Genomic DNA, 10,723 nt, shown 5'->3' on the forward strand with positions numbered 1-10,723 from the left:
AGTGAATGCTGTCCAACTAATAGTCAGTAACAAGTTCCAAAACCGAAGCAACAAATCATTAACAGTGTATCCAACTTTAGTACTACCTACCAAACTGGGCCAAAGTGTTTCAATCATTCTCAATGTCAGGATATGTATTTTGAACCATATCTTCCGTTCAAACATCGAAAGACACCCAAAACATGGATTTGTTGAACGTATATCCTTCCGTCTCAAAAACTTCTTCCAGCTTGTTAAAACTCAATTTTCTGCCCTTGTGAAAATCATTCGAACCGACAATGCGAGTGATTTTTTCAAAAATGAATGTACTTTGTTGTTTGACTCCTTAGGTATCGTACATCAAAGTTCTTGTCCATACACTCCACAACAAAATTGAGTTGTTGAACGTAAACGTAGGCATCTACTTGATGTTGCACGAGCCTTGCGTTTCCAATCTTTATTACCTTTGAAATTCTGGGGGGAATGTGTCTTGACTGCTTGCTATATCATTAACCGCACCCCTACTCCATTGTTGCAAAACAGGATACCACATGAAGTCTTACTCCATAAACCTCCATCATTTAGTCATCTTCGTGTTTTTGGTTGTTTATGTTACGTCACGTCCTTGACTCATAAGGATAAATTTTCTGCTAGAGCAAGTGCGTGTGTGTTCTTGGGCTATTCCAACAATAAAAAAGGATAAAAAGTAATGAGTCTTGATACACGAAAGTTTTTTGTCTCCCGAGATGTTTTTCATGAGAACATTTTTCTCTTTGCTTTTCCAAGTCATCCTCAACCTATTTTTCCCTTCACTGTTACTCCTGATTTTTCTTCAACTCCATCAGACCCTGTTGAGGTCACTCCCTCTGCCCCATCTTCTCCTCTCGATGGTCCAGCCCTACATGAAGTCCCACATTCAGTCCCTATTTCCCAGCCACCAAGAAAATCATTGCGTGCTCCCAAGCCTCCTGTCTGGACTAAGGATTATTCATGTCCCACTTTGTCTCACAGTAATCTAGCTTCTTCTTCATATCCTCTCACCCAATATCTTACTTATTCCAAGTTTTTCCAACCATATCAAAGTTTTTTGGCATCTATTTCTTTAGACATGGAGCCTAATTCCTATCAGGAGGCTATTTTAGATCCTAGATGGAAGGCAGCCATGGACCTAGAACTCGCAGCTTTAGAATCCAACCACACTTGGGATTTAGTTCCGTTACCAGTTGGGAAGAAGCCAATTGGTTGCCGCTGGGTGTATAAAATTAAACGACATCCGGATGGGACCGTTGATCGTTTTAAAGCCCGTCTCGTAGCCAAAGGTTACACACAACAAGAAGGGATAGATTATCATGACACCTTTTCACCTACGGCTAAAATCGTCACTCTAAGATGTTTGTTGAGTGTTGCAGCTGCAAAACAGTGGGCTCTTCACCAAATGGATGTCACTAATGCATTTTTCCAAGGTGATTTGGATGAAGAGGTATATATGCGTGTGCCATAGGGGAGTTCTCCTCAGGGGGAACAGCGTGTTTGTCGGTTGCTTAAGTCCCTCTATGGCCTTAAGCAAGCCTCTAGGCAATGGAACACTAAATTTGCTTGTGTTATGAAGCTTGCTGGATTTACACAATCGACCAACGATCACTCTCTTTTTGTTAAACATGATTATGCTCGTATCACTTTGTTGCTCGTGTACGTAAATGATATTATTGTCACCGGGAGTAGTGAGAAAGCTATTTCAGATTTAAAGGTTTACTTGCATTCACAAATTCACATTAAAGACCTTGGCCCTTTGCGTTATTTCCTTGGCATAGAGGTAGCTAGATCCAAGGTGGGGATTTACCTCAATCAACGAAAGTATGTGCTGGAATTGCTAGCTGATTCTGGTTTAACAGGTGCTAAACCTTGTGATACTCCTGCTGTACAACATCTCAAATTGACTAGTCATGAACTTGATGACTTTAATCGAAAGAACTCTATCTCTGGTCTCACCGATCCTTTGTTATCCAATCCTGATGCTTATAAGAGGTTAGTTGGAAGGCTCATCTATCTGACAATCACAAGACCGGATATTTCTTATGTTGTACAAGTCCTTAGTCAGTTTATGCATGCACCTAAAAAATCCCATATGGATGCTGCGTTCTGTGTGCTGCGTTATTTAAAGTCTGCCCCAGGCTTAGGGATTTTGTTGTCTGCCAGTTGCTCCTTTTCTCTTCAGGCTTATTGTGATTCCGACTGGGCTGCATGTCCAATGACTCGTCGCTCAGTCACGGGCTATTGCATCAAGTTGGGAAGTTCCTTGATCTCTTGGAAGTCTAAGAAGCAAAGCACCGTGTCACGTTCTTCGGCAGAAGCGGAATATAGAGCCATGGCAAGCACCACATGTGAAGTTACTTGGATCCTTGGGTTGCTTAATGATATGGGAGTGACACTGCTCGCGCCTCCAACCCTGTTCTGTGATAATGAGGCGGCATTATATATTGCTGCCAACCCTTTGTATCATGAGCGTACCAAACACATAGAAATTGACTGTCATTTGATACGAGAAAAAATCAAAAATGGTGTGATCCAAACTGCCCACATTTCTACAACTGAACAACTTGCGGATATCTTTACTAAAGGATTGAGTCGTGAACAACATTCATACTTGCTGTCCAAGATTGGTGTGTTGAATCTACACCAATCTTGAGGGGGTGTGTTAGTAGATATCTGAAACACGCTTTTACATTTGTTCTACATTTGATACATGATTTTGTTAGCCGCACACACTAGCTACTCTTCTGTATATATATGTTGGATTTGTACGAGAAAAATTAATTTTTCCAGAAGTTGAGAAATGAAGTCAGCTTAGCTTCCTCTTTTTCTCTTCACTTTAACAGTTCCTTCAGGTTCCTTCACTCATTTCCAACATGGTTCTTTATATTTTTATGGAAATCACCAATAATAATATCCGTGTTCTTTAAATTCTTGAAGTTGTTTTAGATAATGTTCCAAGAATCAAACTTAAAAGGTGTTGAAGGCGAGAAACTTGTTTTTGAAAGAAATTATAATTGTCATATTTTTCTATCTAATGACGCGATTAGAAAGATTATTACATATGTTAAAGTAGGTTCCTAGCGAGCCAGGTTGTGACATGTGCTTTTATTGACTCTAATGTAAAACGATCTTTATTTTAATAATATTTTACAATTTTATTCAATTATTACATTATGCTTTATCTGTATACCTATGCAAACTGTATAGATAAAATCATTGAATATACAATAGGTACAATGAGGTATGCCTCTCAACGTAAGATCATGAAACTCATTAGGAAGTGTACCGTATATTCTAAACATATTCCTAGTCGAATCAGCCACCTAAAATAATGATAAAGATCGTTTGAGCATAAGACTAATATCTATGATGTAAACGCCATGTTTCATTAGTAAGGGCGTGAAGATGTTCATTCATACAGATGAGTGATCATATAATGATACACTGAACAACTTCTCTAAGACTGTCCAAGCTGTGGTTCTTACTTATCAAGTAGAATAGTACGTGTTCATAGTTGTACACCATTAGTCCTTTGAACCGAGGCAATGTAGGGGCTATACGTACTAGCATGCAATTTGATCCATTTATCGACTCGATTGAGGGTCATCAGGTAGAGAAGTTGGATGTAGTTTCGAAATACGTAAGAGCAAATGCATTGTAATCGGGGATTTGTCGTTTACCTACGGGTGAAGATATCCTATGTGATATGATGAGTTAATAGTGCAAGAAGTCTCCGGCTAGAGAAAGAAATGTGCTTTAGGAAAATGTGTTTTCCTAGTTACACATATCATGCAACTATTAGTACTTAAAGATAAATCACATTGTTATCGAATTCATATGCAACTCTCGATATACCAATGGATGCAGATTCAATAGGGATATATGTGTTGAAGGGACCGTAGAGTATGCTAACCATGACTTAAGGTTTTTGCAGGCACTATCAGTGATACCTAAAGGACCATGGGGTGAGTAATGCTCTTACCATGATCCGGTAGGTGCAATTAGAAATGAGTTCTGACATTTTATACCAAGGAGTTGATGAAAAGAACGAGGCTAATTACGGTAAGCTCGAATAAGAATAAATGTTATTGTGAATCACATGGAGATGTGAACCCAAGCCATTGAGAGTTACATAAATATCAGATTATGTGTTCCCGTTGAGAAAGTCAAATTTCAAGGCGTTGAATTTGACGACTATAATTTGATGGAGATAAAAAAAGGATGCTTATAGTCTCGGCCAACTCCAATAATTTCCTCAATCGAGTTGAATTTGACGACTATACATACTAGCATGCACTTTTGCACCTAAAATTTCCTCCACACATCCCAAGAAGTCTAGGCCAACTCCAATAATTTTGGTGAAAAAATTTCAGTAACCAAGTTTCTTCCGCGGCCGCGTCTCGTGCTGCTGCACTAACTCCGGATTTTGAAAATTCGGACGATCCAGTGTCAACGCACAAATCGTTTGGTTTTTCTAGTGCGATCCAAATAAGGAACACAATCTCTGATCATAAATCGGATTTGACGATCAAGAGGAGAAAGATCCGTTCGTAGAGATATACAAGAAGGACCATCTCCACTAACCCTTATCCACACATATATAGATATAAAAACTAAATGCCCAATGAAAGTTAAATAAACATACAACCCAAAATCACATTAAAAATTTCATAAATAACCCGATTCTCATAAATAACTCTTATACTTCCATGTCCACAACTGGTGAGATGAGCTGTATTAAAAACTAAGGGAGATGAATAATTCATTTTTCATTTGTTATAAATGAAATAAAGTTTGTGTCCCCTCATTCATTAATACATATATATACACATATATGTACATATATTCAGAAAATGGGTTCATAGTAAATAGAGATTACATATAAAAAGATTTGTAGGGTTTGGATGAAGAAACATTGATATCACTGTGTCAATGTCCACGATGGTGAGAGTGATAGTACAATTATTAGAACTTGGTCCAAATCACTTGACAGCCATTTGAAACATGAATGCCTTTCTTCATGATAAGGCATATATCTTTCCAAATTAAAAAGAAGAAATGAAATGAAAACTATACATATACATATATATACACACACACACACACACACACACACACAAATATTACGTGAGATGCTTTAAATTTATGTTTCTGACATAAGTTTGTTCCAATTATCATGTAACTATTTGAAAGAGCAGCATTCAATTTGGTGAATGAAACAAAGACTGTTCGTTTTTTGGATAGAGTAAATATCGAGTATATATAATATATACGAGTCTGTTCAACTGATTTCAATATATATAGGGGACTTCGATTGTATATATAGGGAAAAAAATTAATATTTTTTTTATAAAATTTCAATAAATCAGCCAATCTATCTATCTCAAGATAAGTGTTTTTAAAACAGGACCGGACCAGTCGGTTCAACTGATCTGATAAGGAACCACCCACTTATTTAGTTTGGACCTACTCTATAAACCATTTTAATAGTCAAATCGGTCAAAAACCGGTCAATATAATTCACCGCTTTTTTTATTAGTTTTTTTTAATTTTTTTCTTATGTTTCTTTTTAAAAATTATTTCTTATATTTTAAATTTTATTTTAGTTATAAATATGATTAACTGAATTTTAAACTTTGTATTATCAGAGATTATTTTGATATTTTTGTGTGTAAAAAATATAGATATAATTTTATTTGGTTATATGTATTTTGTTTTGATTTTTAACTTTGCTAAATGTGTGGCTGCCAATGATTTGATTTGGATAAAACATATACTGTTTATTGAAATCGATAATATATTTTGAAGATAAAAGTTAATGTTATTTAAATTGGAATTTTGTAAGAAAGGAAGGCTGCAAATATGACAATTGGATGAAAATAAATTGGACGTCTTATTCATAAATATATATACACTGTCGATCCACGAATAAATTTTCAGTCTCCGTTCCGTACGTACAATTATTTATTATTTTTCCATTATTATCCACAAATAAACATGGCCCCCCTCCCCTGCATGCATTCAAATCCATAGGGTCGACATCACAAATTAGTGGCTGTGGAGGAGAACATTTTAAATATTATTTTTCTCTAAATAAACCATAAGCAATTTTGCATTTAGATAGAGTAGTAAAAATTATTTTTTAAAATTAAAAATTGACAGATTGGTTGGGTGAGAAAAAATATCGAATTTTCAGTATATCGAGATTACCGTACCGAAAAAATGTCGAATTTACCGAATTTTCGGTATACCGAAGATTTCGGTACGGTATAGTAAGAATACCGAATTTTTCGGTACGATAACGGTATGCAATTTGAAAATTTCGGTATATAACGGAATACCGAAATACCGAAAAAATATTAAAAAATATAATATTTTAAAACAATAAATTCATAAAAATTTTAAAATGTAATGTTTTTTTCAGTATAAAACGGTATGTACCGATATCGTACCAAAATCTCGGTATACGGTACAATTTCGGTATAATCGGTATGCTAGTTATATTTACCGAAAATTTCGGTATACCGAAAATCGGTATGACCCCTAGGTCAGTCTCATCTCGCCAAATAGACGTGTTCGCTTGGTAATATCCCAATCTGCCACACACCGTCGAATGGCTGGTCATGCGGGTTGCTGGCTAATCCATCTTGTTGTTCCGTTTTGATAACTCTACATGTGACTCGTCACAAACTAATTATGCTAAAAAAAAAAAAAAACTCGGTTTAAATGGGTAATAATAATGTTGATAATATTATTTAAAAAAAAAAATTGATTCATTATATCAATGGTTAAAATAATCATTTTTGAGTAGTATATATATATATATATAGTCAACCCCGTCATTTTTTCAAATCGTTATCTGTGTAAATAACACCGTCTATTGCCTTTAAGCAATCTGTACTCAACTCCATGGGCTCTCAGTTATATTCATACAACTGTTGAAATTCATTTTTCACTCCGTTATCTGTGCAAATAATCCCGTCTATTTATAACTTGAGGAAGGTTCCTATATATTCATGGCTTGAAGAAGATACAATAAATTTAAAATATCTTTATCTAGATGTTACTTCTTTATAAAAAAAATTAAGGTCTAAGAAGCCATCAAATGGTGAACATTTATTAATATATATTGGATCAATACTTTTTATGTGAACCTTATTATAACGCCTCAAATTCAACGACTGTCCCCACTGTACCAAGTCAAGTCTTTTCATTTTGCTTATGTCCTCACTCACACGCACCCTATATAAAACTTCTCAGGGGGTCACCCATGGGCGAAGGGAACATGAATGAACCGATCTCACATCTCGTGGGAAGTTTGCTAGAGTATGTGTGAGTGAGGAGATAAGCACGTTTTAAATACTCGTCTTGGTACAGTGGAGACAGTCGTCGAATCTGGGACGTTACACTTATACATGAAGAGAAATGTTCATTCTTAGATACATAATTGAGATATTATTCTAAAGGAAGCATGAAATTTCTCGACCTAAGACCATTAAAAAAGAACAGCGAAACAAACTATTGATTAGTGATTTGAAATTAAAGGGGCATAATCCTCGTGTTCTTAGAAAATAATGTTGATTCTTTTCTTTCTCATCTCAAAATTCATTTAATATAGTCTCAATTACAACTAATGAGATAAGTGGACAAATAATTGACAAGAAAGAGCAATAATGTTGAACACCTAATGTCTAATCCTAATTATCATAACTATCTAGTCGGTTTATTTAGAGTCTAAGAGGAATTTCATGGTCTAGTTTTTTTTAATAAAATATGTTAACACAAAGTATAAATATATAAATCAAGGAAAAGTAAATAAAGAAAAAAGTAGATAAAAATGACAAATAATGAAATTTATTTGTTCTCATATTTTATATACATTTAATGTAATATAATTTCTCACAATTTCCATGTAAAGTGTCATATTCATTCATTTATTTATTTATTTATTATTATATGTATTAATTTTATTTTATATTTTAAGCTACGGAAGACATTGATGTCGAAAGATGTTTGGTTAAGAGTCCATTTGAGATGATCACCTCAATCCAACTACTTAGCTGGACCAAAATACTGCTTAGGGAACATAATCACATGAATATCGTGATAAGTTTAGTTTAATCATAATTAGAACTTTAATTATCCTAAGTCTTGTCAACCAATAAGTAAAGGTTCGGTCAGATTTGAGACTCGATGCATTATATTTTTGAAAAATCCGACACAGCCTCGACCTGTCTAAACCAAAACTCATACACATCCAGACCCTATTCCAAAGTTAAAGAATTTTACCCATCAAATCCGTTAGACAAGTCGCAAAATTATATTTTGTAATAGATGTTGATATTTTTAAACTTGTATATTTATATCATAATTCACTAAAAAAAAAAGAAACTATCGGAGCGGTTTATTTGATCTATAGGTGTGGTTTTCCATCCCTCCCACAATATGGCAACGGTTTCTCAAGCGCACTTGTTGCCACCGTTGCTAGGGGCAATTAGAGCTGGAGAACAAAGCGGTGGTAAATGTTATCATCATCGCTCTAAAAGGTTAGTTTTGCCCCAGTTAGAAACAACAGTCATATATGCTCAGATGAAGCTTTTAAGTAAACCAATCCGAATTCTTCATATTAGGTACCGGCATGAACCGATCTTGCAAGTGAGGATGTTGAATCGGATGCCAACCGAGGGTGAGACATGGATATGGCCACGGTTTTTAAGCCGAGGCTGAAGGTGAAACCTAGGAGTGGTTTACGAAACATCTTCTGTTTGAAGGTATTCGGAGCGGATATTAATCACTCCTAAATGTGGGTTGCAAGAGCGCTTCTCTTCACTGCTTCTACATGCGTGCATAGGGAGCGGTTTCGTAACTGTTCTCAAAAGTCATATTCCGAAGCAGTTTTTGTGACCACACTTAAATGTTGTAATCTAGGAATGATTAAACATCCGCTCCTACAAATCATGAGTCCTAACCAATCGACCACTTCATTAGCTTTCAATTCAACAAATTAATTATTTTCTATTCCAAAAATTTTATAATCAATAATTTTGATTTTTCATCCAATCCACTCGACATCGCAAATAGATTTTTTTTTAAAAAAAATTGTATTTCCTTCTAAAATAAATCATTGCATAACTCAATATAATAAATAGATAAAATAAACAATGACATTCCATCATAAAAAAAAATCAATATATAATCTTTACGAATTCATTATCAACCAAAATAACATATCAGTCAACTAAAAAAATATTATTTATTTCAACCCTAATATAAATCCAAATATCATTTTCCAAAATTCTAATTGCTACTATTCGGTTTCTCTCATGAAGGAGATCTACGGATACTTTCTTGAGCATTTGAAGGAAAACTCATATATCGTTGCATGATTTCTGAAATAACACCTGTCATCTACAAAAGAAAAGGGGATTTTAAGTCATGCATTTATACAAGTAATTTTTAAAAAATCATTTGTTAATATCAAACATGCTAATACCTGTCTCGATAACGTTTCGGGCCCTCGAGATCCCCTAGCAGTTCCGGCCATCATACGTTGCATAATACGGGTAAAATTTTGTAATTTTTGTTCCTGCATCCGCCTCATCGATGCTCCATCTCATATTGCCTTTGTGCTTCACGTGCTTCCATTTATACCTGTAGTAGTGCTTCTGATATGCTTCTTTTGCCTCTATTTCTTCCTTCCATTGTGCTTCTCGTACTGCCTCCGTGGCTTCCATATCCTTTATTGTTTCTTCCATTTCCTTAAACTTTTCTGCAACATCCGAAGCAGTGTCATATCCTTGGAAATGGCTACGCTTATATTGCTCAAGAAAAACTTGGCTAGGCAATGCACCAGCTCCTAAACATCGAACTCACCCAGAATGCTCAGGCCCGAACACCTCGCTGCATAAAAAAATAATTAGTATCATAAAATTTATAACTTTATCAAAATCAAAAATGCGCATTACTGAAATGCTTGCTCATGCACTTGTCTTGGATTTGTTCTCTCCGGCATGTCTTGTAGATGGCTCTTCACAGCCTCATTCATCAAAGCTTGACACAAAAATTGTCAATAAAATTAAAAAAATTATTGAAAAGGCATTTTAAAAAACTGAAACAAAATTCTTACCTCTTGTCTTATAGCTTCATCATCAATAGGGGAACCTCCTTTCTTTTTACTGTGACAACTTAATTATTAAATTCTAATAATTCAATAACTGAAACTAATCAACAAATTGTGGCAACAAATTCTGCCATAAAACTTAACTAACACCAACTATATTCTATTCACTTTAATCAATACTTAAAATCCCCTAAAAATATAGAACTTACTAATGAAAATCATATAGAACTTGTAGAAACAATCATTGTATATAATGCTTACAAATTTATCTTCCAAAGTTTGAATATTTATGCGTCCTTGTGCATGAATTCTTCGTTTTTTATTAGCATTTTCTCTTTTAATTTTTGAAGTTCTCTGCAATAATTTTACAAAAAAAATGCATCATATACAATCATCTGTACATAAAAAAAACATTAAATTTATTATTACTACCTCATTCTTCTTCCAATAACATCTAAAAAATTTTATAATACTCTTTAAACCAAATATTAAAAGCTATACAATTAAATGTAATACAAGAATTCATATAAATTTTCAAAATATTAATTGAATATTAAAGTATATATATATATATATATATATGAGATATTA

The 10,723-nt window shown here is 34.3% G+C and overlaps 1 long non-coding RNA gene across 1 annotated transcript; it reads right to left on the reverse strand.

Moving 5' to 3' along the window:
* Positions 1-9,280: 9,280 nt before the first annotated feature.
* On the reverse strand, positions 9,281-10,516 carry LOC142527590 (uncharacterized). The gene is made up of 3 exons (XR_012815481.1): positions 9,978-10,516; positions 9,506-9,912; positions 9,281-9,420 (listed from the first exon to the last, which is right to left on the reverse strand). It is a non-coding gene; the product is annotated as an uncharacterized LOC142527590 (long non-coding RNA).
* Between the last annotated feature and the right edge of the window lie 207 nt (positions 10,517-10,723).

This window comes from Primulina tabacum, chromosome 15, assembly GCF_025594145.1.
Source record: "Primulina tabacum isolate GXHZ01 chromosome 15, ASM2559414v2, whole genome shotgun sequence".
Taxonomy (NCBI): Eukaryota; Viridiplantae; Streptophyta; class Magnoliopsida; order Lamiales; family Gesneriaceae; genus Primulina; species Primulina tabacum.